Source organism: Euprymna scolopes, chromosome 15, assembly GCF_053919585.1.
Source record: "Euprymna scolopes isolate OS-2025 chromosome 15, ASM5391958v1, whole genome shotgun sequence".
NCBI classification, from domain to species: Eukaryota; Metazoa; Mollusca; class Cephalopoda; order Sepiida; family Sepiolidae; genus Euprymna; species Euprymna scolopes.
Window position 1 is genome coordinate 74,073,347 of NC_136496.1, and position 27,749 is coordinate 74,101,095.

The 27,749-nt window shown below is 33.0% G+C and overlaps 1 long non-coding RNA gene across 1 annotated transcript in view; it reads right to left on the reverse strand.

Moving 5' to 3' along the window:
* LOC145293907 (uncharacterized) overlaps positions 1-27,749 on the reverse strand; it is a 352,532-nt gene that overhangs the window by 296,037 nt on the left and 28,746 nt on the right. Inside the window, exon 2 of the long non-coding RNA XR_013869786.1 lies at positions 13,238-13,298. This is a non-coding gene — a long non-coding RNA (uncharacterized LOC145293907). The remainder of the gene's footprint in view (positions 1-13,237; positions 13,299-27,749) is intronic.

A 27,749-nucleotide genomic window follows, 5' to 3' on the forward strand; every position in this document is an offset into this window, starting at 1 on the left:
ATATTTAAAAATTTACACAAATATCTGTTTGATTAGTATATTTTAAAATTTACCAAAATATCTGTTTGCTTGGTATATTTAAAAATTTACGTAAATACCTGTTTGCTTGGTATATTTAAAAATTTACGTAAATATCTGTTTGCTTGGTATATTAAAAATTTACAAAAATATCTGTTTGCTTGGTATATTTAAAAATTTATCTAAATATATGTTTGCTTGGTACATTTTAAAATTTACAAAAATATCCGTTTTCATGGTATATTTTAAAATGGATAAATATATCTGTTTTTTTGCATATTTTAATATTTACAAAATATCTGTTTGCTTGGTATATTTTAAAATATACAAAAATATCCGTTTGCTTGGTATATTTTATAATTTTCCTAAATATCTATTTGCTTGGTATATTTAAAAATTTACAAAAATATCTATTTGCTCGGTATATTTTAAAATTTACCTAAATATCTGTTTGCTTGGTATATTTTAAAATTTACAAAAATATCTGTTTGCTTGGTATATTTTAAATTTTACTTAAATATCCGTTTGCTTGGTATATTCTTAAATTTACCTCAATATTTTTTGCTTGAGATATTTAAAAATTTACTTAAATATACGTTGTCTTGGTATACTTTAAAATTTACAAAAATATCTATTTGATTGGTATATTTAAAAATTTACCTAAATATCCGTTTACTTCGTATATTTTAAAATTTACCTAAATATCTGTTTTCTTGGTATATTTAAACTTTACCTAAATATCCGTTTGCTGGGTATATTTTAAAATTTACGAAAATATCTCTTTGCTGGGTATATTTTAAAATTTACCTAAAAATCCGTTTGCTTCGTATATTTCAAAATTTACCTAAATATCTGTTTGCTTGGTATATTTAAAAATTTACAAAAATATCTATTTGCTTGGTATATTTTAAAATGTACACAAATATCTATTTGCTGGGTATATTTTAAAATTTACCTAAAAGGCCGTTTTCTAGGTATATTTAAATATTTACCTAAATATCCGTTTGCTTCGTATATTTTAAAATTTACCTAAATATCTGTTTTCTTGGTATAATTTAAAATTTACCTAAATATCTGTTTGCTTGGTAAATTTTAAAATTTACAAAAATATCTGTTTGCTTGGTATATTTTAAATTTTACTTAAATATCCGTTTGCTTGGTATATTTTTAAATTTACCTCAATATTTTTTGCTTGAGATATTTAAAAATTTACTTAAATATACGTTGTCTTGGTATACTTTAAAATTTACAAAAATATCTATTTGATTGGTATATTTAAAAATTTACCTAAATATCCGTTTGCTTCGTATATTTTAAAATTTACCTAAATATCTGTTTGCTTGGTATATTTAAACTTTACCTAAATATCCGTTTGCTGGGTATATTTTAAAATTTACGAAAATATCTCTTTGCTGGGTATATTTTAAAATTTACCTAAAAATCCGTTTGCTTCGTATATTTCAAAATTTACCTAAATATCTGTTTGCTTGGTATATTTAAAAATTTACAAAAATATCTATTTGCTTGGTATATTTTAAAATGTACACAAATATCTATTTGCTGGGTATATTTTAAAATTTACCTAAAAGGCCGTTTTCTAGGTATATTTAAATATTTACCTAAATATCCGTTTGCTTCGTATATTTTAAAATTTACCTAAATATCTGTTTTCTTGGTATAATTTAAAATTTACCTAAATATCTGTTTGCTTGGTATATTTTAAAATTTAAAAAAATATCCGTTTTCTTGGTATATTTTAAAATTTTCCTAAATATCTGTTTGCTTGGTATATTTTTAAATTTACAAAAATATCTGTTTGCTGGGTATATTTTAAAATTTACTTAAATATCCGTTTGCTTGGTATATTTCAAAATTTACCTAAATATTTTTTGCTTGAGATATTTAGAAATTTACTTAAATATACGTTGTCTTGGTATACTTTAAAATTTACAAAAATATCTATTTGATTGGAATATTTAAAAATTTACCTAAATATCCGTTTGCTTCATATATTTTAAAATTTTCCTAAATATCTGTTTTCTTGGTATATTTTAAACTTTACCTAAATATCCGTTTGCTGGGTATATTTTAAAATTTACAAAAATATCTCTTTGCTGGGTATATTTTAAAATTTACCTAAAAATCCGTTTGCTTCGTACATTTTAAAATGTACCTAAATATCTTTTCGTTATTGGTAACGGATGAGAATGCGAATACTAATGTCATGTGTTCGATTCTAACCTGTGCTACCAACGGCTAAAAGCCAGAAACACGCGTGTCCATATGTATACTACTACTTTATATATATATATATATATATATATATATATATATATATATATATATATAAACAAATTTAGATAATATATTTCGATGTACAGGCTAGCATCCTAAATTAATGCACTGATCATGATATATCTTAGAATAATTTTTAGACAACCTGATATGGGCACCTTATTATTTGGAAATTTTATTATTTATGCAGTGCACTACGTCTAGACATGCCCTGTCACAAAACCTCCATAGAGAAAATAGTTGCTTAACAACAAAAACAACAACAATAACAATAACAACACAATGACTTGTGTTAGGGATTACATTTTTCAAAGGATCGGTGCAGCGGATGGGTATCAATATTCTGTATGTGCTTTTTAAAAATCGTAAAATACTGACGTAATCATTGTAAATAATGGAATATATACTCTATACAACAGGATGAGAAACGTGAGCACGTTATTAAAAAAATTGCAAACTTTACTTTTCTATATTTATTGCTTATACAAGTCCTGGGGTGGATATCCTACTAGTTATATATCGAGAGATGTACATGTCTATCTATCTATCTATCTATCTATCTATCTATCTATCTCTCTATCTATCTATCTATCTATCTACTAGCTAGCAGTATTCGCCGAGCTCCCTCAAGCGCTTGTGGGAAAGGCATGCTCCCAGTTCCGAACCTGTATCGAGACGGTAGTTGACACTAGTAGTTGGCGGCTACATTGAATAGATGTTAGCTCTACTACATAATCAAGTTACCTGAATTTATTTTTTCAATAAAAGTTTTAAAATAAAGCTGTAGTGTTGTTTTCTTTAGAGCGACAAATTTACCGTTCTATCACACACACACACACACACACAAATATATATATATATATATATATATATATATATATATATATATATATATATACTAGCAAAAGTACCCGTCGTTGAATGGGTTCAAAAACAGCCTACAGAAAATGGACTCTGATTTATGAAAGTATGATAGGTTGTGAAAAGGGAGGGTTGTAAAGAGATAGCTTCGAATTGTGGGTATCAAAATATGATGAAAGTAAAAATAAAATAGATAAACCCCATAATTTATTATACCATACCTGTTCACACTGAAACACTTATCACAATATTCTGTGGATCTATATTAAAAACCTTGTTAAACTTTGTGACATATTTTCATTCTATGGAGGTCAGGCGCGAACGAACACCCCATAATTTTATTATACCATATTTCTTCAAACTGAAACATAATTATCAAAGTATACTTACGCAAATAGATATGAAAAGTCTTTATTAAAGTTTGTGCCTCTTTCCATTCTATGGAGAGCAGGCGCAAACGCAGACCCCACAATTTTATTATACCATCCCTATTTAAGTTAAAACATACTTATCAAAGTATCCTTATGTACATCTATATCAAAAACACTTGTAAACGTTTTTTTTAATTTTTAATTTTTTATTTCCATACATTGTGGTCCAGGCGCGAACGTAGACCCCACAATTTTAATGAACCACTGTTCTGCCATTCCTGTGTCTCGATACATCTATCATTATATGTAATCAGTTTTTTGAAATAGTCAACCATATAGGAGCCTATTCGTGACCACACACACACACACACACACACACACACACACACACACACACACACACACACACACACACACATTCAGCTTTATATTATATATATATATATATATATATATATATATATATGTATAATTATCCACCGATACGTGTTTCGTCGTCTACGACTTATCAGAGTGGCTGAATCTAGCTACTCTGATGAGTCGTAGACGACAAAACACGCGTCAATGGATAAGTATATATATAAAAAAATAATATATATGTCGCTCCCCATTTGTGGGTACCAAATTGGTCAAAGGGAAAATTATTCCGAACTTGCATTTTAGTAAAAATTCACTTTCGTAAAATTCATTCTAAAAAGTATCGCAAAAGCAGAAATATATATATATATATATATATATATATATATATATATATATATATGTGTGTGTGTGTGTGTGTGTGTTTGTGTGTGTTGTGTACGCGATTGCACGTGTTTGTTGAACAAGACACCGATGTATCTAATTAGCTCTATTTTCAATGCACTGTTTGTAGTCAGAGGCAACAAAGCGGTCCTACGATTTATTGATTGCGAGATCGCTTTCAACTTGAAAGATAATTACTATCTTCGGACAAATTAAACCTAGCGTTATCCTAATTCTAAATACATGCGTTTAATATATCGAGTACTCAAACAGACTCTCTCTCTCTCTCGCACACACACACACACACACACACACACACACATATAATGCATATACGAATCCTTCTAAGTTACATAAATATCTGAAAGACAAATCAGAATTCTTTTTAGAAGCTCCACTAGCTTTGAACATCTTCAGAGATAAAACGATGAACATTTTATTTAGTCAATAGAAAGAATGATTTCTTTTACAAACTAATATTATGCAGGTATAAGCAAGACCAACCAGTAATCTGTCTACAAATTGTAGTAGCCAAATGCTTGTAGTCATTTACTGAGAATAAGCCCTCGCCAAACTTTCACTAAAAACACTATGCTAGCAAAAACCACTATCAATAATTACCCACACTCTTTATATGTGCCTAAACCTAAATGTAGATTCCATGAACAAAGATTCTTTCTCAGAACTGCACGCCTGTGGAACTCTCTTTCGATTGCCTGCTTTCCTGCTGACTACAATCTGATTGTCTTCAAGTCCAACGTAAACAAGTTCTTGATAAACCGTCCCCTTAAGTAATCCAATTAGAAAATTCCCGCTACTTATGTTTACTACGCTATAATCAGATTTACTAATGTATACTCATTAACTCTTATCCTCGAGTTGCCTCAGGGCCTTGATTATAGGTGATTCCTGTGTAAAAAAAAGTCATGTGGTAAGAGAGAGAAGGAGAACACACTTGATTTTTGACTTTAGCAACATTCATTCAGTATAGATTTCTACAGAACACATAGCATCTTTGGATGAACGTAAACGACGCATGACAGTCCGCAGCAGCTAAGATAATTAACGGCAGCCACTCCTGAGACCAGTTGCCAACGCAGTCGTATTCTTAGAGTTAGTCTCTATTTTATAGTTATTGTCTTTATTCATATCGTTACACATGGGAAACAAGAACAAGTAGTATTAATTATAAGTAAGACAAAAACCAAAATCGCCTCTAATAACATTTTAAGTAATAAAATAAATGTCCATATTTAATCTCGCGCATGCGTCCATGCCTGCGGATGTTTTCGCTAAAACCGATAAGGATAAAATATACTGCACTTTCGCACCGTTACAGATATACCGTGTCCGCCATTTTCTGAAAGATATATTAATGAAATGGTTGTAATATTAAATTTAAATATTTGACTTTTGTGAATCATTTTTGTTTTGACTCTCTCTCTTTCTAACTCTCTCTCTCTCCACACACACACACACACACACACACACACACACACACACACACACACACACACACACACACACACATATATATATATATACATACATATCTATATATATAAATGTAATTCTTGGTTCGTTCAAAGTTGATACAACCATATTTCTACATTACCAATTTATTTGAAATTTTCAGACAACCCATCTTTAGAGTCAAGGGATGTTTCTATGTTATTAAAATAAATTAACATCGCCAATTAGAAAAATATTAAATAAAATAAAAATATTTTTCGTAAGCCGATAGTGCGAACCTGTCTTGTATGTAGAACTGAACTTCCGTTTCAATTCATTTCATACACCACGATTTGACGAAACAAATTAGAAGATTTCATTTTCTGTTTACTCGGTGAGTAAAAAAAATTCATTTGTTTATCTTCCAAATTTTTTAATTTAAATTTTTTTTCTTTATTATACCAGGCAAAAAAAAGTTTAGTTGAAGCATAAAAGACGAAGTATTTTTTTTGTTTTTTTTTTGTTTTTGTTTTTTATTGTTTTTTTTTTTTTTTTAAACCGTTGTTTCGATATAAGAAAATATGCGCTTTTTATTATTAAAACTATAAATTGTTAGATGAAAGTACAGGTTTTTTCCGAAGAAAATTTACGGATTGGTAATGTGCTTAAATAATATTTGGTGCTAATGCAGAGAATGATCCGCGCTACTTTTTAAAAATCGTATTTCCACGTTTAATTAAAGTTTTATGATATGTTTTGTTTATTCAATTGTAAGGTTAAAGTACAGAATAGGTACAAAACACTCTCCCCTCCCCATGTTAAGAATGGCTTTTTAAATAATAACGTTATTATTTCAGCACGAATCACTCTCTGCATCAGTACCGATTAATGTTTTTTTGTTTTTTTTTACCGGAGTTTTTTTATGTTGTTTTTTTAATGAAAACCTTTTTTAACAAACATTGAAAGTACACATTTTTTTTCTTTTTTTTTGTACAGAAGTTGTTTTTATATAAGAAATTATGAATGCTTTTTCTTTATTAAAGAAATTGGGTACTTATGCACTTATTGATCCGTGCTGAAATAATAATGTTATTATTTAAAAAGCCATTCTTAGCATGAGGTTGTAGCATGAGGTTGTACCTATTCTGTATTTTAACCTTACAATTGAATAAAAAACGGTAAATTTTTAGATTAGGTCCACCTCCACAATTTTCTTTTAAATGACGACTTTTATACGGCTTCCGACTATGCTGAATACGGAAATCGCATTGAAATTTTGCAGAAATAAGTAGTTATCGAGATATAATAAGTCGTATAATGCATTGTAATCTTTGGTGGCCATCTTTTTTACGCGCCTGTGCGCACGTCATAAACAAATCTACGCGCGTAACAAAGATGGCCGCCAAAGAATACAATGCATAAAACAACTATTTATATCTCAATATCTAATTACTTCTGCAAAATTTCAATGCTATATCCGTATTAAGCATAGTTGGAAACCTATACAAGTCGTCATTTAAAAGAAAATTGTGGAGGTGGACCTAATGTAAAAAATACCAAAAAAACATAAAACTTTAATTAAACTTGGAAATACGATTTAAAAAATAGCGCGGATCAGTAAGTGCATTAGCACCCATTAATCGACTAACGTGACCTTATTTCCAAATAAGCTCCGGCTACAATGTTGAACGCGCCGTTCACGTTTTTTTTTCAAGTTAAATTCAACTTTCACAATATCTTTTTATTTTTTTTAATAATTTCACGATATCTTTTTTTAATAATAAATTGTTAGTTGAAAGCACAGAATAGTTACAAAACATCATCCCCTCTCTATGGTAAGAATGGCTGAAAAAATAAATAAAAATATTAGGTACTCATGCAGAGAGTGATCCGTGCTGAAATAATAACGTTATTATTTAAAAAGCCATTCTTAACATGGGAAGCGGAGGGTGTTTTGTGCCTATTCTGTACTTTAACCTTACAATTGAATAAAATACATATCATAAAACTTTAACTAAACTTGGAAATACGATTTAAAAAATAGCGCGAATCAGTAACTGCATTAGCACCAGAAATTGTTAGGTGAAATACAGAAAAGTTTCTACCAAGAAAATCGTTATTTTTTCAGCCATTCTTACCAAGGGGAGGGGATGGATTTTTTGTCACTATTCTGTGCTTTCAACTAACAATTTATTAAAAAAACAGAAGGTAAGTTTTCACATTAGGTCCACCTCCACAATTTTTAACATGGGTAGGTTGGGGGTACTTATTCAGAAAGCCGTTCTTAACATGGGGAGAATGGTGGTATTTATTCCAAAAGCTGTCTTTAACAGACGAAAGACAGGTAAAAGGTTAAAATATGTGGTTAAGTATGGGTGTTGTTTATTCCGAAAGCCGTTCTTAATATGAACAGGTTGGGAGTGCTTATTCATGGCCGCCAATGAATTATAGTGCATAGTACAGGTCTTTATATCTCGAAAACTACTCGCCTCTGCAAATTTTAAATGAGATTTTCTTATTCAGCATAGTCGAAAATTGTGGCGGTGGACCTAATGTAAAAAAAATACCCCCCAAAAGATATTGTGAAATTTAAATTTAAGTGCGGTACCAAAAATAAAATTAGACAGAAAAATACCCCCTTTTTATTACCAAAATGGATAATTTTTTAGTTTTTTTAATGTAAAATGTTTATTCGGCTCGAAAAACACAGCGTTTACTGCTATATTTGAAAATTACAAATGGCAGCAGACTCAGTGTTAAACACGTTAAATTTTGGAAAATGAGTTAAAACAAAAAAAAAAACCTTTCAAAATACTGTAAAAACCACCGAATACATGTCTGCCTATGTCACGGTAACATATATTGAGTGAGTTCCTGACAGTATTTTGTATAGTTTATTTTACTTTTAACTCATTTTTCCAAACTTAACGTATTCAACACAGTCTGCCGCCATTTGTATTTTTCAAATATACCGATAAACACTACATGTTTTCAGACCGATTAATCATTTTACACTAAATAAAAACACTAAAATCTTATCCAGTTAGGTAGAAAAATAACTTATCTTGCCTTTGATAACATTTATTTGTTATATTTATTTTTCGACGACTTTTTCGTTTCTGTGTTTAGTAATAAAAACCCGTTTTATTTACTGTAACGTTTAGTCGGCTCGAAAAACAGTGTTTATCAGTGTATTTGAAAAATACAAACGGTGGCGGACACTGTTGATAATGTTAAGTCTGAGAAAATTATTTAAAACGAAAAAAACTATACAAAATACTGTCAGAAACCCACCGAATATGTCAGCCTATGTCACGATAACATATAATCAGTGGGTGTCTGACACTGTTTTGCATAGTTTTTTTTAGTTTTTAACTGATTTTCCTAAACTTAACGTATTCAGTTCGCGACCATTCGTCTTTTTCAAATACATCGATAAACACTGAGTTTTTCGAGCCGATTAAACATTTCACATTAAATAAAAACACTAAAAAATTATCCAGTTAGGTAGAAACGTAATTTACCTTGCTTTTGCTTTCATTTATTCGTTTTTGGACAACTTTTTCGAATCTGTGTATAGTAACCCTCCCTAACCCTTGATTCCAATAAAGCAACCGGCCGTGACATATTCCAATTATAGTACTCAAAAAACTCCAACCAGAACTAGCGCCCATACTTACAAAACTGTTTAAACGTTGTCTTAAGGAGAATTGCTTCCCATCACCCTGGAAAATCTATGCCCTGTATTTAAGAATTCAGGTGATCGCTCATCTCCCTATCAGTAAAGGCCAATAAGTCTCCTGTGCGTCATGAGTAAGTTGCTGGAATTTGTGTTAAATAGAGAAGTAATCAACCATCTCAACAAAAATAACCTTCTTAGTGACACTCAATATGGTTTCCGTTCTGCTAGATCTACAGCAGATGTGCTTACAGTTATATCTCATAGGATTAGCAAATCTCTCGACGGAGGCAACCTTTCTAGGGCAGTTGCTCTTGACATATCTAAGGCCTTTGATAGGGTATGGCATAAAGGTTTACTTCACAAAATCTCTAACTATGGTATAGCTGGAAATGTCTTCTAAATTATTAAATCATTTCTTTCTGATAGGTTCATAAGAGTAGTAGTTGAGGGGCAACAATCAGAATCTAACAGTATTAATGCTGGAGTCCCTCAGGGGTCCATCCTGGGCCCAACTCTTTTCCTGATCTACATTAATGATCTTCCAAATCACATCCTTACATCATTCGTAGACATTTATGCTGATGACACTACCATTTATGGTAGCACATCTAAGACAGTAAACGACCAAGTTCTCTCCGATTCTCTCTCCTCTGATCTTGAGCATGTGATACAATGGGGAAAGAGATGGCTGGTTACTTTTAATTCATCTAAAACTAAGCTTCTCTCTTTACATCATCAACATTCTGATCCACATCTGGCATCAACTGAAATGAATGGCTCTTGTCTTCAGGAGGCCACAAGTTTTGAGAGGCTTCTGGGCTTGACCGTTACTCCTGATCTTAAATGGAACAAGTACATCAAATCTGTTGCCAAGACCGCTGGAAAAATGGTGGGATCTTTTTATCGATCCAGTAGATATCTCACTGCTGATGCAATTCTCTATCTATATAAGAGCCAGATACGCCCAAGGATGGAATACTGTTGCCACATCTGGGCAGGAGCTGCTAGAAAGGACTTTCCTGAGTTCAAAATAGACTTCGTAGCCTCGTAGGAGATGTCCTTTTCACTTCTCTGCAACCTCTATCTCACAGAAGAGATGTTGCGAGTTTGTCTCTGATGTATTGTTATTTTCATGGAAAGTGAGTGTTCGACTGAGCTTCAGTCTATGGTCTCCCCTCGCCAAACTTTCACAAGAAACACTAGACTAGCTGAAAACACTATCAATAATTCCCCACTCTTTATCTGTGCCTAAACCTAAACGTAGATTCCATGAACAAAGCTTCTTTCTTAGAACTGCACGCCCGTGGAATTGTCTTCCATTTTCTTGCTTTCCGGCTGACTGCAATATGGTTGTCTTCAAGTCTAACGTAAACAAGTTTTTGATGAGCCGTTCCATATAAGTTAACAAATTTACCGAATTTTCATTACTAATGATTACTATATTGTCCAATTCCTACTGTACACTCTTTGACCCTTATCATCGAGTGGCCTCTTGGCCTTGATAATGTGGTGATTCCTGTGTAAAAAAAACACCAAAAACACCCAAATATTAATTAAAAACACATTTTTGAATACAATAAAAAAAAACTCTATTTAGCGTTTCAACGTTTTAGGAACGTTCGGCTTAATCCACTGAATGTTGGTCGCGCCCAAGCCATGATTGACGGTAACTCCCGAGGATTCGGATCCAATTCTGCAAGAGTACTATTTTTTTTTCATTTTCGCCTTTTTTTTTTGTTTGTTTTAACTTTTTGGAGTGGATTGCTGTACTAAGAATATAAGAAACATGCATTTTCTCTTTTTATTAGAATTTTCCATTACACAAAATTGAGCCACAGCAACGCGTGGCAGGGTACAGCTAGTATGTATATATATATATATATATATATATATATATATATATATATATATATATATGCTTCCTAACTTGAGTTGAGCATATTGGGGAGAGAAATAACAAACTGTCACTAGCGTATAATGTAATAATCTTTGCGTAAACAAATGGTCCTTTGGCGTTTAGACAACTTTACTTAATCCGCAATTCATTGTAATTTCACATAACTTTCTTAGCAGCAGTCAAATAGCGTAACGGTTAGAAGCGCCGACTGTCGCCAAGGTGATTGAGTTTTAACCCTGGCTTGTTAGTTTAGCCGGAATAAAGAGCTGCGAAACAGTTTATTTGCTGTTGACTAATATATATATATATATATATATATATATATATATATATATATATATATATAATGTATATGTATATTCAAGAGAAAAATTTGTTTTATATGTATACACACAGGTATCGTGCTGTAATAATCACGTTATTATTTCGAAAGCCATTCTTAACATGGCAATGAGGGGTCTGTCTTACTATTTTGTACTTTCATATAACAACATAATATACAAAAAACTACCGTAAAAATTGAATATATCTCGAAAATAGTATCCAAAATAATTACACGTAAATGCATAAACATAACAAAATATTAAAAAATAGGTAACACTTAGTCAACTCACAACTCCCAAACAATCTTCTGCACCTTAGTGATCAGGATGAAATACTAAGAAGAACATTCACTCACAAAACTTAGTAGCAAAATTTACACAGATACGCCTGAAAACGCTGTTCATATTCAGAAGCTAACGGAAGCAGCAATTCAACCTTCTGCAAATGACATGGAAGCTATTCACAACTACTTCATGGAATTCTAGGCGAGGAATACATTTTCATTTCTCTAGATTCTATTATTCTAAAAGTTTTGGGTGCATTTCAAATCAACAAACCGTAAGTCCAAAACTCGAGTTTCGCCCTCATTTAGGCTCATCGGTTAGACACATCCCAACTCGAGAGTCAAAGCCCGAGCCTCTTGAATGCAAAGCGAGCACTCTACAAACCGAGCAAACACCCTGCACGCACAAGAAAGCCTATTAACTATCATAGATCAAGCAAACCGTGGGGTAATCCGACAATGGAATGAACCTACTTCATACCGAACAAGCGATGTGGTCCTCGCAACCATTTATATCCCAAGCTGATTTGGTAGCACCGATACAAGTAATATCAAAGACTTAGGTCTGGACATAACCGAAGCATAACCAGACCATTACACACTTTTGCATCCAACCCTTGTGAGAGGCTGATACGTCAACAAATGAATTTCAGGGTAGTCCAAATAAATTTTAGAATAGCAGGTGGTATTGGCCGTACTTACGTCGGAATAAGTCTATTAGGATATAGAAAAAAGGGTATTTTTTCACAGGCAGCGAACTTTTAATTGACACCTCTATTTTCTTAAACTGCAGATTTAGCAATTATCGGTTATTTTGAGTTCAGCTTATTTTGGCGATTTATCATGAAAAAAACAAAACAAAAAAAAAACTGACACCCCAACAGCGCTTGCAAATTGTGCAAATTTGTTTTATTTATATTTGATGAACAAATAATTTCACAAAATGGACTTTTCAACTGAGCAGCTCTTTACGCAATTTAACCTCATTTAGGGATATGTATAATCTTATGTCTACACTGATAAACCAGACACAATAGCCAACTTGGATGACAGCATTTGACGCATCATTATCGAAATTCAGCCTAATTTAATACGTAGAATTCTGAAAAATAAAGTTCTAGATCATGCCATAAACACGCATATGTTCAAAATTGTATTTAAATTACAAATGCCAAAAATTAATCTTTGTAATGGACCACATATTTGTATGATAAAAATATTTTTCTGTGATTTCTTTTTAATTTAAAATTCGCCGCCTCTAAAAAAAAAACAAACCCTTTTACTTTTTAAGAGAAAAGAGTAGATGTACTTACAGGTGACGATTCGTTTGTTTCAGTGACGTGTCTTCGTAACATAAAAGTCAGCCAAGGAAAACTATGGAAATTCAAGAGAAAAAAAATAGTAAAATACAAGAAATACCTTAGAAAGGAGTAAATTAAAAAAAAAATCTTTTAAGAAAAAAATGGTAACAATGAACAAATTTAGAAGCACAAAGAGTCCAAGAAGGAGATACAATTCCAAACTTTAATAATTACAAGAAACCTTATCAACTACCGATTGCCATATCTAATAATACTCTAAAGACAAAATGAATTTGAACAAATACAATGAAGACATTGCTAATGCTGCTGAAAAGTAGGCGCCCCCCTTTACCGTTATAAAAATTACATCTGATAGTAGCCTGTATCTTTACAAAGCCGCCATTCGCTTACATTGTTGCTACATTTAGATTGACACATCTACCACTAGTCTCTACCTTTTAGACAGGGTCCAGAAAAGAAGTCTTCAATCGAATAGGATCCGCACTAACAATCCAACTTCAATCGCTGCAACGTTGCAAGTACTGGGTGCGGCAGAAATATCTCCCAAATTTTAAACTTTCAACTATATGTTGCTGATGAACTTATGAAAGTACTAATAAATTTTTCATTTAGCTAATAACTTGCCATATTTTTTCCAGGTACGGTCATCGAACAATATGGACTGTTGCACATCGTGTTTTTACTGTAAAAATGTTTTCGAATAATGGTAAATCTGTAACCGCAGCACAGAGAGCTTTCCGATTTAGGACGGCATGATGCTGTTCCATATAGAAAAATAAGTACAGCTATGGATTGCAAATTTCAAAGTTACAGGTTCGGCACTTAAAAGAAAGCCACCTGGAAGACTTCGAAGTACTCGAACGCCTGACAGTATTTGAGCTGTGAGACTTTCTGTTATTCAGTCTCTTACACGTTCAGCTAATAAACATGCGTTGGCTTTGGGATTGCCTGATCGAACAGTTAGAATTATTCTTCACACTGATATGCAGTTCCATCCATACAAATTAATGATTGCTTAGAAACTGCACGAGCGCGATAGGAAGATCGCATGTCAAAATGTGGGAGATATTTCTGCCGCATCCTGTACTTTAATGGAATATGTTCTGACGGACTCATAGCATATGTGCACCCTTCTTAATACCCTTCGACTGAGCCAAAATACGGCAAAATCCAAAAATTACAAAAATTATGCAAAATCCCAAATTCCGCAAGATCAAAAATTCCGCCCCTTCACTGTAGAGATGTTTGAATTTTGGAAAGTTTTTTGCTCTCTTAGTTCCTTTCTTCGAACTCCCATACTTTGAAACTTCCTTCGTGTTTCCTGCTTAGCTGACTATATTAAAATGAAGAAATTTAAATGTAGGGTGAAAAAACATCTCGATCCTCAACGCCCTACATAGTGCCTCCGTAAACATGATCCCAAATAGTAGCCCCTTACGTCCAAGTGGCAAAATGCCTTGTTTAGAGTGACACAAGAGTAAAAAAAGCAAAATTAAAAAAAAAAAGGAAAATGTCGAACGAAATTTCACTCACATGTAGATACAGCGTAGTCTGTCTATCTGCGTGATTTAGCCTATTTTCACGGTTTATTCTATTTACATTGCTATTATTGCAACAGTTAGGACCCAAATGTTCAAAAGAAAGACAATTTGAACAGTACTGATTTGATACATATTATGATATTCGTCCGAGCGTGGTAAGCCAGATCTAAGTGAATATTTTACCTCGAGTTCATTGGAGTGTCGAAGGAGTATACAAAAGTCCGATAAAAAAAAAATCGCGTCAATAATATTAAGCAATATTTGTAATCAACGGTCGGTTAAGCCCTTCTCCACGTTTGTACTCTTGCGTTAACCAGAAAAGGACAACAAACAGTGTTTGGTATTGCCGACGTCGATTAACCTTGTGTGATCCAACGAGTATCGATATGTCAACGTGATTATAGACGTATATTTTCAATTTTATGGAATTAGACACGAAAATGAGGACATGCCACGTCACAAGTACACATTTTTATATAAAAAAATTATTAGGAAAAATTTTAAAATAATTTTTTCAGAAGGGAGAAAAGAAAGGGAACAGCTGAAATAATATAAATGTGAGGGGAGATTTAAATGGGCATTCGAAGTCATTTGCGGGCACCGATCTCATGGGCCAAATGTTAGAACTGCTAGCTATTAACACGATGGCTGTAGGTTAAATTCCTGGTTAGAGAAAGGTTCTGGCCTAGTCGCACTGATGAGCTGTGATACAGCGAAACAGTACTGTATGTAGATAACTATACTTTAAGTACTCTCCTTGGATAGAGCACTGTTGTAAATGTATCCCACCGATTTCTTAATTGGCATTAATACGAGGCTCGCTGTTTGTTTGCTCGAGCACTGTAAAAGCGGTGGGTGAGTGTTTAGTTAAATGGAAATTCGAGGAACTCATTTGCGGGCATTTATCTCATGGGCCTTATGTTAGAACTGCGACTATCAACTCGATGGTTGTAGATTCAATCCCTGGCGAGGAAAAGGTGCTGGTCTAGACGCACTGATGAGCAGCGATATAGCTAAACAGTACAGTATGTGGATGACTATATATATATATATATATATATATATATATATATATATATATATATATATATATATATCAGTCATGGGACGATTCCAATATTTTTCCCGATTCCGTACTAAATTTGCAATAACGATACAGTTACCGACACCAATTCTTTATAAATCTCTAAATATTTAACTATAAAATTGTTATTTTTCCCCGATTACCGTAAAAGCGCATGTTAAATATGCATATATTTTCTCAAAACAAAAACACACTAAATCTCTATATTTTTGCTTTATTGGTAGTTTAAAGCTAATAAATGTTTATTATTTTATTATTAATACCAGCACTGGAAGATTTTGTTTTAAACAAAATCAAATAAAAATGATAATTAAAGGAATTGTTTTGGTATCGGAAAACATGCGCAGATTTTCCCGATTCCGATACTGATTCCAATACTGATTCCAATACAAGTTTCTATTTTTTCGATTCCCGATTTCGATTCTGGTTCCGAATAATCGTTTCAACACTAATATATATATATATATATATATATATATATATACTGTCGTACGGGCTGACGGGTTTCGATCCTGGCTTGAGGTAGTTGCTTGTGTAGCCGTACTGATGAGCTGTGATAAAGCGAAACATTACTTTATGTGCGTGACTATATATATATATATATATATATATATATATATATATATATATATATATATATATATATATAATCATCCATATGCAGTGAATTAACGATGTTTTGACATTGTCCGAATAACTAAAGCTCGATTTGTTTACAAAAAGAGCATCGCTTATTACGTCAATGGTATATCATATATCATTTCCCAATATGCTCAACAACTCAAGATAAGGAGCATTATATATATATATATATATATATATATATATATATATGTATGTGTATATATATATGTATATATATATGTATATATATATATGTATATATGTATATGTATATATATATATGTATATATATATGTATATATATATATATATATGTATATATATATGTATATATGTATGTATATATATATATATATATATATATATATATATATATATATATCATGCCAGGTCTTATGCTACTGGTACCATGTAATCTAGTACTACCTGACGCATGGTCGGGTTACCGGCGACTAAACTAGTCAGCTCTATCTGCTGTGGAGGAAAAATTGTTTTTCAGAAAAAAACAATCCATTTCAAAAGGCTGGTGAACCTTTATGGGCTCAACAGCCAACCAGCAATTCTGTTTTTTTTTTTTATAAGGGACAGATGTGGCTCCTCAACTGAAGAGAAAGCAACTCGTCTAGTACAAGGTAGAGTCTGATATAAAACTACATGAAAATGTATAAGTAAACTCATGAGAAGCTTATAAAAGCAGATGATGTGTTAATCCATCTAGGAGAAGGAACACTCCAAATATCAAATCTAAGCATCTGTTATGGACCAATCATTTCATTTGCCACTGGAAAACTATACCATACACGAAAAGTTGATTGTGCGCAGTGGAAACTCGAGTAATTATACTTAAACTCATGCATAGATTCTTCCTTGACATGTTTGTCTTTTATTGTGTTGTAATCTTATAAGCATCACTCAACTTAAAGTCCCAAGTTCACTAACAAACTAGGAGTAGGTAGCTCGAACTGCGCACAGTGGCAACTTAACTTATTTTATCATCGCTTCAATTGTCTAATTGATGTGATAAGCATGATTCGGTGTGGTTAAGGGTGTCAAAGCAAAGCAGCCTTTCCATGAGAGCATTGCTTGTTTTGTGCGGGAATCAGGAATCAGGAATCAGGAATATTACCCCAGACAAATATTTTGCCTCAAAATCTGGCCAGTAGTCGCGGCTGGCAGATTTATTGCCCTTAATTTTGTATGCACTAGGGTTTTAATTACTTTGACTGGCACTCTATCTGAGGAAATACCTACTAACAATCAGCTTAAACAGGGGGTGACATTTCCGCACCCATGATATTCAGTATCTACTTTGCCATAATCTTTTTCGTGGCCTTCTATAAAATGTCAGACGGTATTTACATCAGATATCGGACATCTGACAGTCTATATAATGTCCGTAGACAGCTTTTTCAAACAAAAGCTTATTGTCCATTGGGTAGGGAGCTGCTCTACGCGGATGACTGTAATATCGTTGCACATTCTGTAGATGAGTTATTTATGAACCAATTTGTATCGGCAGTCCCACGTCTCAGATATAAAAATATTAGGGAAAGCAAGGCTACCAATATTCAGTCGATGCTAATGAAAAGCTGTATCAGATGGGTTGGTCAGATTGTAAATATGGAGGGCGGTCGTCTGTCAAGGCAATTATTCCATGGTGAAATGTGTGAACGAAGCAGAAGTGTATCAAAACCGAAGAAGAGATTTAAGGATACAGTAAAATCTTATCTGTAACAATCTGAATTATCTGTGGACCAATGGGAAAAATTGCTTTATATAAAAGTCAATGACGGAAACTGATTCACGAAAGTGTAGAATCCTTTGAGAATAGCCCTATGCAGTACAGCGCTTACAAACATTTGATTCACACATGGGAACAGGGTCCAGAAAGTCATCACGCTAACTGCAACATATATGGAAAATTGTGCACTTCTTTTGCTGGTTTCAAAAGCCATTTGCGTAAATGTGAAAAACTTTCCAATAATTCCACTGTAAACAAAACTGACCGAGAGTGCCAATTTTGTAGCAAAATCTGTTGCAGTTAAACCTGAAGTGTCATCTACGAACAAATCCAATTTGAGAGGTAAGAACATTGAATACAGTAGGTGGTGATCGGTGTCCGGCGTTGCCCGGTTGTAAAATACCCTTAAATATGATATATTAATTTACGCAGATTTCGTATTTATTATTATAGAGAAAATTATTTCATATTATATTGTACCCAATATATAGTCATGATTTCAAAAGTAATATATATATATATATATATATATATATATATATATATATATATGATTTGAGCGCTATCAGCTAGAATCGAAACCAAAACATAACAAAGCATAATTTCATGACTGAAACTATACCTGCAAGTTAAACAAAGACTGAAGTTTATTTGTACTTAGTATGGTTGGAATGTGGAAAGGAGTTTGAATTTTATTAAATACAAGCTGGTTTCCATGGCAGCAGTGTTTTCGATAGACAAGATGTAAGCAAGGGCAGTCGAACGGTCTAAAAAGTTTTATGATTATATAATCATAGTAAAAATGCGACAATACCATTACAATAACAATAGACATTAATGTATTATGAAGTGTTTAAAATATGGCTACGCGAATTTGAGATTAAAATAACTGTTTTTGGATCATTTATTTGGATTTTGTATTTTCTTGTATTTTTATTTAAATAACAGTAACCAGTTTTGATTGTAATTTAATGGTAAGTCAAAAGAAATTCCACGTTTATTTATTTAGAAGATTTAACCGAGATCTATCAACCCTGTGGTCTGTGAGGATGAGTAGAAGCGCACGAGAGAGGAACCCAACAAACTGCGAAGCCATCCCATTCTTTAAACACTTTCAGTAAAATATTTTACATTTAAACTATTTTCCTTTACACAACAACTATTCTTAGCAATAAGGGGGAAATAATCCGAGACGTAATTCCAGGGAGATTTTAGCTGAGGGCCGAGCACAACAAGTAGTCTTTTTTCGACGTCGGAATCGTAGCCTTTGAATTGTTACCTTGCCTAGAATTAAAATGTATCATCCACTATGGCTCGGAATGTGGTACCAACAAAAGAAGAAGTCTGTTAAACCAAAACAAAGACCGTTGCAAGAAAGTGTTACTCCTCTCACCACATGCACTACGAGATAATGTGGCATAAGATCAAACGATGGGAAGAAATATTTGACTCGTAACGAATGATGTTAGGTATGAATTATTTTAGAAGGATCAAAATATGACGAATAAACATATACTACATTGGCCCCTTGCTCACAGAAGGAGGTACTACCGGGGAGAATGGTCTCATTATAGAAGAAGATATACTATATTACACCCATAATTGTTTTATGGAAATCGCTTCAGAAAAGGCATAAAGCCACTTGATGTAAGAAGCTAAAACAAAACTTCACAGTAAAAAAACTAGTCAACGTTGTTAGATAGATATATTCGAACCCAGCAAACTGCAATTCTCCCCCCGTTGTCAGAGACGTTATTCCTGGAATAGAATGACTAAAGGACAAATCAGGAAAGAAAAGTTTACGAGGCTTCACTTCCGTCTATTCACTTTCTAGCATTCATAAAAAATTGATCTTCGAAAGATAGTGGTTAAGCGGTTTCTGCTTCAGACAGACAGCATTCAAATATCTCCATTATTAACAGTCGTAGTAAAGTAGCTATGACTTCTGACAGACAACAATCAAATATCCTTATTATTGATAAACGTGGTAGTGTGTCTCATAGTCACTCATCTATCCTAGAATGGATTCCGCGTCTTATAAAAGGTGACCCCCACCCCCAGGTTAAAAAAAATGTCGCAAATCTGCAACATGTGTTTGTGGCCCTCTTATCAGTTATCTCGTCCAAATTATTTAATCGTAGAATATAAAATAACTTTCCATTAATATTCCCTTTCAGGCCGGTCATGAGAACAGAGCAATCGAGGCCCTCTGTGTGTCATCACCCTCGGTACAAAACGAACTACTTCAAAACTCTTTTTTTTTGTACATGGCCACACACTTATGAGGTTTTAAAATTTTCACAAAAAAATAAATATTTTCTACTCATGAATCCTTTTTGCAACGAAACAAAAAACAACCAAGAAGATTATTCGTATTATTTGGATTCTTCAAATCACTGTTCTCATCATGAGTGCCATTTTCACAACGTTTCGGTCGATGTAATCTCCGACTTTCTTCATGTGTATCTTGTCGAACTCGGGAATTTGGACGGAATTTCAAACGGAACACTTTATTTATTCATGGAGATAGCATGCTCTCGATCAGACAGTGATTTGCAATTGTATTTTTCGGTCGCCTACACTGAGAATTATTATTATTATTATTATTATTATTATTATTATTATTATTATTATTATGCCAGTTTTGTGGTAAGACCTCAGAATCAATTGCGCACCTTGCAGCAGGGTGTGTGGCCCAGAGAGAGAGAGAGAGAGTACCGCAAAAGACACGATCACATGGGACTCCGGATATATTGGGAGGTGTGTAAGAATGGTTGAGGTAAAGTGTGCTGGAAAATGGTTTGAGGACGTTCCTGATGAAGTGAGAACAAGTGAGGATGGCAAGGTAGAGGTATGGTGGCACAAAAGTGTCATAACGACCAAGCAATTGGAACATAATCGTCCGGATTTGGTCGTCATTCACAAAGTCTAAAAAAACTGGCAGATTATAGACTTTTCAGTACCCTGAGAAAGGAATGTGAGAGAAAAAGAGAACGAGAAGATAAGGCGTATACACGGGGTTAAAACACAAATCATCCCGGTCGTAGTTGGTACACTGGAAGTAGTATCAAGTCGTCTGGAAAGACAATTGAAAAAACTACAAATCACCGATGTTTTAGGCGGCCTTCAGACCTTTGCTATTGTAGGTACCACCAACATCCTTAGGAAAAACTTTGATCTTTGAAGCTCCTGGTTTGGAGCTGGGATTGAGGGGAATCCACTGGAAATAAATCCTATCTCTTCCAAGGAGACGTTGATAAACGAAATCAGAATTATTATTATTATTATTAGAGTTAAATTTCCCCAAACAGAATTTAAACAGGTTAACATATAAGCAGATTATATAAGGAACTTTTTTATTCACACGAATCAATATATCCCATATTCAATATCTGATATCATTTTAGAATCGAAATCTAATCCGAATTATTCAACTCTGAAAACGATTATTGATAATGTGAAAAAAAACTCCTGATTTTCCGATGAATCCTCCTATCATCTATATTAACCATCAAAAACTGGCAAATTAGTATGAAACGTTTAGATTCCAGAAATTCAACGATTTTGAGCAGTGTCGCGAGTAAGAAATTAAATGGCTTCTAGTAATTATCTCGCCGCAGCACACCAGTAATCATTTCGCGGCACACCAGTAATAATTTCACGGCACACCAGTAGTCATTTCGCGGCATGCCATTAATCATTTCGCGGCACGCCATTAATCATTTCGCGGCACGCCATTAATCATTTCGTGGCACACGAGTAATCATTTCATGGCACACCAGTAATCATTTCGCGGCATAGCAGTAATCATTTCATGGCACACCAGTAATCATTTCGCGGCACACCAGTAATCATTTCGCGGCACACCAGTAATCATTTCATGGCACACCAGTAATCATTTCGCGGCATAGCAGTAATCATTTCGCGGCACACAAGTAATCATTTCGCGGCATAGCAGTAATCATTTCGCGGCACACCAGCAATCATTTCGCGGCACACCAGTAATCATTTCATGGCACACCAGTAATCATTTCGCGGCACACCAGTAATCATTTCGCGGCACACCAGTAATCATTTCATGGCACACCAGTAATCATTTCGCGGCATAGCAGTAATCATTTCGCGGCACACAAGTAATCATTTCATGGCAAACCAGTAATCATTTCATGGCACACCAGTAATCATTTCGCGGCACACAAGTAATCATTTCATGGCAAACCAGTAATTATTTCATGGCACACAAGTAATCATTTCGCGGCACACCAGTAATCATTTCGCGGCACACCAGTAATCATTTCTTTTCTTTCTTTCTTTTCTTTCTTTTCTTTCTTTACGTTTCTTTCTTTCCTTTCTTTCTTTCTTTTTTCTTTTCTTTTCTTTCTTTCTTTTCTTTCATTACTTTTCTTTCTTTCTTTTCTTACTTTCTTTTCTGTCTCTTTTCTTTCTTTCTTTTCTTTCCTTACTTTTCTTTTCTTTCTTTCTTCTTTTTGCTTTCTTTTTTTACTTTCTTTCTTTCTTTCTTTTCTTTCTTTATGTCACATCTTATTATTTCTCGTTTAAGTTTACATGTTATTCCCCCCTGCCATCACTTTCAAACAATCGATTTATTCAGAGTCAGATCACACGTAGCACCATTAAAAAAAATCATTTGCCTTGTCCGATTTGAAGAAATAGTTTTTTTTGTTAGATAAACAGTTTTTGATTTAATTTTTCTTAAAAAACATTTTAAAATTAAATGTTTTTTTCCTTCTTCAATTAAATCGAAAAACACGATTTTACACGTGTTCGCCCGTTTTACGAGATTTTCAATTAAAAATATTAATTTACAAAAAACATTTAAAAGGTTGAATAAATGTTCCCTCGATATAATCGATGTATTAAAAAAACAATGTGTAAAAACAAAACGATCTTCATGAAAAAATACTAAAAAGTAAAGTATTATTCTTTACTCTAATCTTTATTGTTCGCGGAAAAATGACATTCTGAATATATGTGTTAAATAAAGCTCTTAGTTCAAAATAGATTTTCGAGTTCTACAGCCGAAGAAAGTAAAATAGTAAAATAATAATGATAATAATAATAATAATAATAATAATAATAATAATAATAATAATAAAAATAATAATAATAATGATAATAATAATAATAATGATGATGATAATAACAAAAATAATAATAAGAAGAATAAGAATAACAACATTAGTAACAACAATAATACTAATAATAGCAATAATGATAATAAAAAATAATAAAAGTAATGATAATAATATTAACAAGAAGAAGAAGAAAAAGAACAATAATAATAATAAAAAGAAGAAGAAGAAGAAGAAGAATACCTAACCAAACGGAGATGAGGACACTAGGGGAACAAGACGACTAATAATACTTGGGAATTCTGGAAGCGGACACCATCAAAGCAACAGAAATGAAAGACAAAATTGGAAAGGAATACCTCAGGAGAACAAGAAAACTCCTGGAAACGAAATTATATAGCATAAATCTAATAAAAGGTATAAATATATGGGCAGTATCATTTCGCGACACACCAGTAATCATTTCACGGCACACCAGTAATCATTTCGCGGTACACCAGTAATCATTTATAATTATAATACTCAGGACCGTTTATAGGGTGGACAAAAGAAGAACTGAGACAGCTCGATCAGAAGACCAGGAAACTCATGACTATGCATAATGCACTACACCCAAATGACGATATTGGCAGACTATACGTGAAAAGGAAATACGCGGGAGAGGACTGGTCTGCATAGAAGACTGTGCGAATGACACACAAAAGGGAACTAGAAAAATACATAATGCAAAATACTGAAAGTATAATTATGGCAGCTAGATACCCTGAAAAAACCAACAAAACAGAAAACTAAGAGACAAATGACAAAACGAGAAAAGAAAAATGGGAAGAGAAACAACTCCACGGAGGATTCACAAGAATGACAAAAGATGAGAATAACGAAAACACTTGGAAATGGACGCGAAAAGGACATATAAACCGATAAACTGAATCTCTAATAACTGCAGCACAAAACTCGATAAGAACCAACCATATCAAAAAAGTAAAGATCGATAAAACACAAAGAACAGCAAATGCAGACTTTGTGGGCAAAGAGACGAAACGATAAATCATATAGTAAGTGAATGCAGCAAACTGGAATACAAAAACAGGCACAACCAAGTGGGGAGGGCGATGCACTGGGAATTGTGCAAACGGCTGCATTTTTAACATACAGACAAATGGTACAAGAATAAACTCGCAACAGTACTCGAAAATGAGAACCATAAAATCCTATGGGACATGGACATACAGACGGACAAGCCCATCCAAGCAAGAAGACCAGATGTTGTAATAATTAACAAGAAAGAAAAATCCAGTCAAATCGTAGACTTTGCAGTCCCAGCTGACCACAGGGTAAGTATGAAAAAAAAAGGAGAAACGGAGCAAATACACAGAGCTAGCCAGAGAGTTAAAAGGGATTTGGATGATGAAAAAAATCAAAATAATACCTATAATAGTAGGAGCACTAGGAACAATTCCGAAAAACTTTGAAAAATGGATGGGAGAAATTGGAATCAGAGGAATGACTGCAAAAATACAACGACTAACGATAATGAAAACGACTGAAATATTAAGGAAAACCCCTTGAATGCGGAGAATAATACAAGAATACAATATAATGAAGAAGTGTTACAGTGAATGAAGAACACTGAAGCTGCATATCTACAAGTTCTACACCCCTATCACGCACCGCCTCCCATTGCCTCATCACCTTTTCCCCTCCAAAAAGTGACACCAAGTAGCCGAGAAAGGTCAAGGAGGATGGAAAGACCGAGGAAAGAGCGCTGACCAGACCTCCGCTGCACAAGCGTGAAGAGAACTGGGATCTTGGGACGGCTTAGTGCCACTCAAATTCCATTATAGACCAATGGCCGCTGCCAGCGAGAAATCAATGATAAGAGGCTGTTGCGATGACGCAAATTTATTTGCAAATGCTATGGAATGAGATTGAGATAGTTGGACGTCTGGGGAGACTTGTTGTCACTCAGCTTCCAGAAAACACCACAGGTTTCTAATCAGATCTTTGATGACTTGTGTAAAAGTTTCATGTGAGCCAATAATAATAATGATAATATATATATATAAAAATGATAATAATAATGATAATATATATATATAAAAAAAGCTTCATGTGAGACAATAATAATAATGATAATATATATATATTAAAAAAAAATTAGTTGGAAAATCTCAAACAAAAAGTTGGTACATAAGTTAAATAGGCGAAAAAGAAAAAAATAAATGAAGTGCATAAATAAGATTCTTTCTTTTTTTCATTCTTACTTGCTTGCCCAAAATATTTTGGACACAATAAAAAGTCTAGCGTGCTATTTAAAATGGCTACCTTCGTTAAAATATTCTTTGTCCAGTAGAAATAGTGCTTACTCTCCATCCCTCCTCCTCCTCCCCCTTCTTCTTCTTCTTCTTCTTCTTCTTCTTCTTCTTCTTCTTCTTCTTATTCTTCTTCTTATTATTATTGTTAGAGTTACATTTTCCCAAAGGGAATTTAAACATAAAAAACATTGATTCTTTCTAATATATTAAAGCTTCAGAAAAGGCTGTTTCTACTATATGAGTTTGAGTGGTAGTTTCTCCGAGAAAATAATAAGTGTAATTTTATGATATATATATATATATATATATATATATATATATATATATATATATATATATATATATATATAGGATAAAACACTAGTGTCTGTAGGTATTAAAATAATTATAGTAATAATTTTGTCAGCCCCTTTAAAAACTCGGTTCAGCTTACATGTGCAGATCATGATATTATAATCATTAGATCACTCTCGCTGTAAATGACATCTATGCTTTGTATAAATGTTAATTTCAACTGCATTTCTTGCGGTTAACGTTGGCCGTGTGGTTTGGAGTCAGAGATGACTTCGCGGCCGTGTTCGAATCTCCCAACCGCCTATAAAAGTAACTCCCTGCATTTATGATTCCCGAAAGGATGAAACACTGTTTGTAGGTATTAAAATAATTATAGAAAAAATTATATATATATATATATATATATATATATATATATATATATATATATATATATATATATATATATATATATATATATAAGCTGAACGTCTGTGTGTGCTTGGTCACGAATAGGCTCCTATATGGATGACTATTATAGAAAACTGATCACATATAATGATAGATGTATCGAGACACAGGAATGGGTATGTTTGATCTGGCATAATGATGATTTATTAAACTTGTGAGGTCTGCTTACGCGCCTGGTCCACAAAGTATGGAAATAAAAAATTTAAAATTTAAAAAAAAAAGCATTTACAAGTGTTTTTGATATAGATGCACATAATAATACTTTAATAAATATGTTTTAATTTCAATAGGGATGGTATAATAAAATTGTGGGGCCTGCGTTCGAGCCTAGCCTCCATAGAATAGAAATAAGCACAAACTTTAATAAAGACTTTTCATATCTATATGGTATGATAAAATGATGGGGTGTTCGTTCGCGGCTGACCTCCTTAGAATGGAAATATGTCACAAAGTTTAACAAGGTTTTTAATATAGATCAACAGAATATTGTGATAAGTATTTCAGTGTGAACAGGTATGGTATAATAAATTATGGGGTTTATCTATTTTATTTTTACTTTCATCATATTTTGCTTTGGTTTTGATACCCCCAAATTCGAAGCAAACTCTTTACAACCCTTCCTTTTCATAACCTATCATACTTTCATAAATCAGAGTTCATTTTCTGTAGGCTGTTTTTGAACTCAGTCAACGACGGGTACTTTTGCTATTATATATATATATATATATATATATATATATATATATATATATATATACAGAGAGAGAGAGAGAGAGAGAGAGAGAGAGAGAGAGAAAGAGAGAGAGAGAGAGAGAGAGAGAGAGAGAGAGAGAGAGAGAGAGTCCGGCTAAATTTATGTCTTAAAGTGAATGTTTGCTGTGTTTATACAAACATGCTCAGTAATAAATAGAGAATTTTTTGGCTACACCTTGTCAGGGATATTTCGGACCTAATTGGAAAACAACCAGGTTATTTAAAACTTTTTTCTTGCATTCACTTCAAACAGAGTCTCGAGGAGGTCTAGTTGTTTTCAATATCTATCTATCTATCTATCTATCTATCTCTCTCTCTCTCTCTCTCTCTCTCTCTATATATATATATATATATATATATATATATATATATATATATATATATATATATAAGGTGTTGGAATGTGAGATACTACATAATTATTTCCATAATCAAACAACGTTCACACAAGCCATGAAATTCATATGCCAGATTCTAAGATAGGGGTTTTGCCCTCATTTTGACTCATCAGTCAAACATATCCGAACTTTGAGTTCGAAACTCGAGTCATTCGCATGAGAGGCGAGTTCACTACCAACTTTCTCGACTGTGGAATAAACCTACTTTTT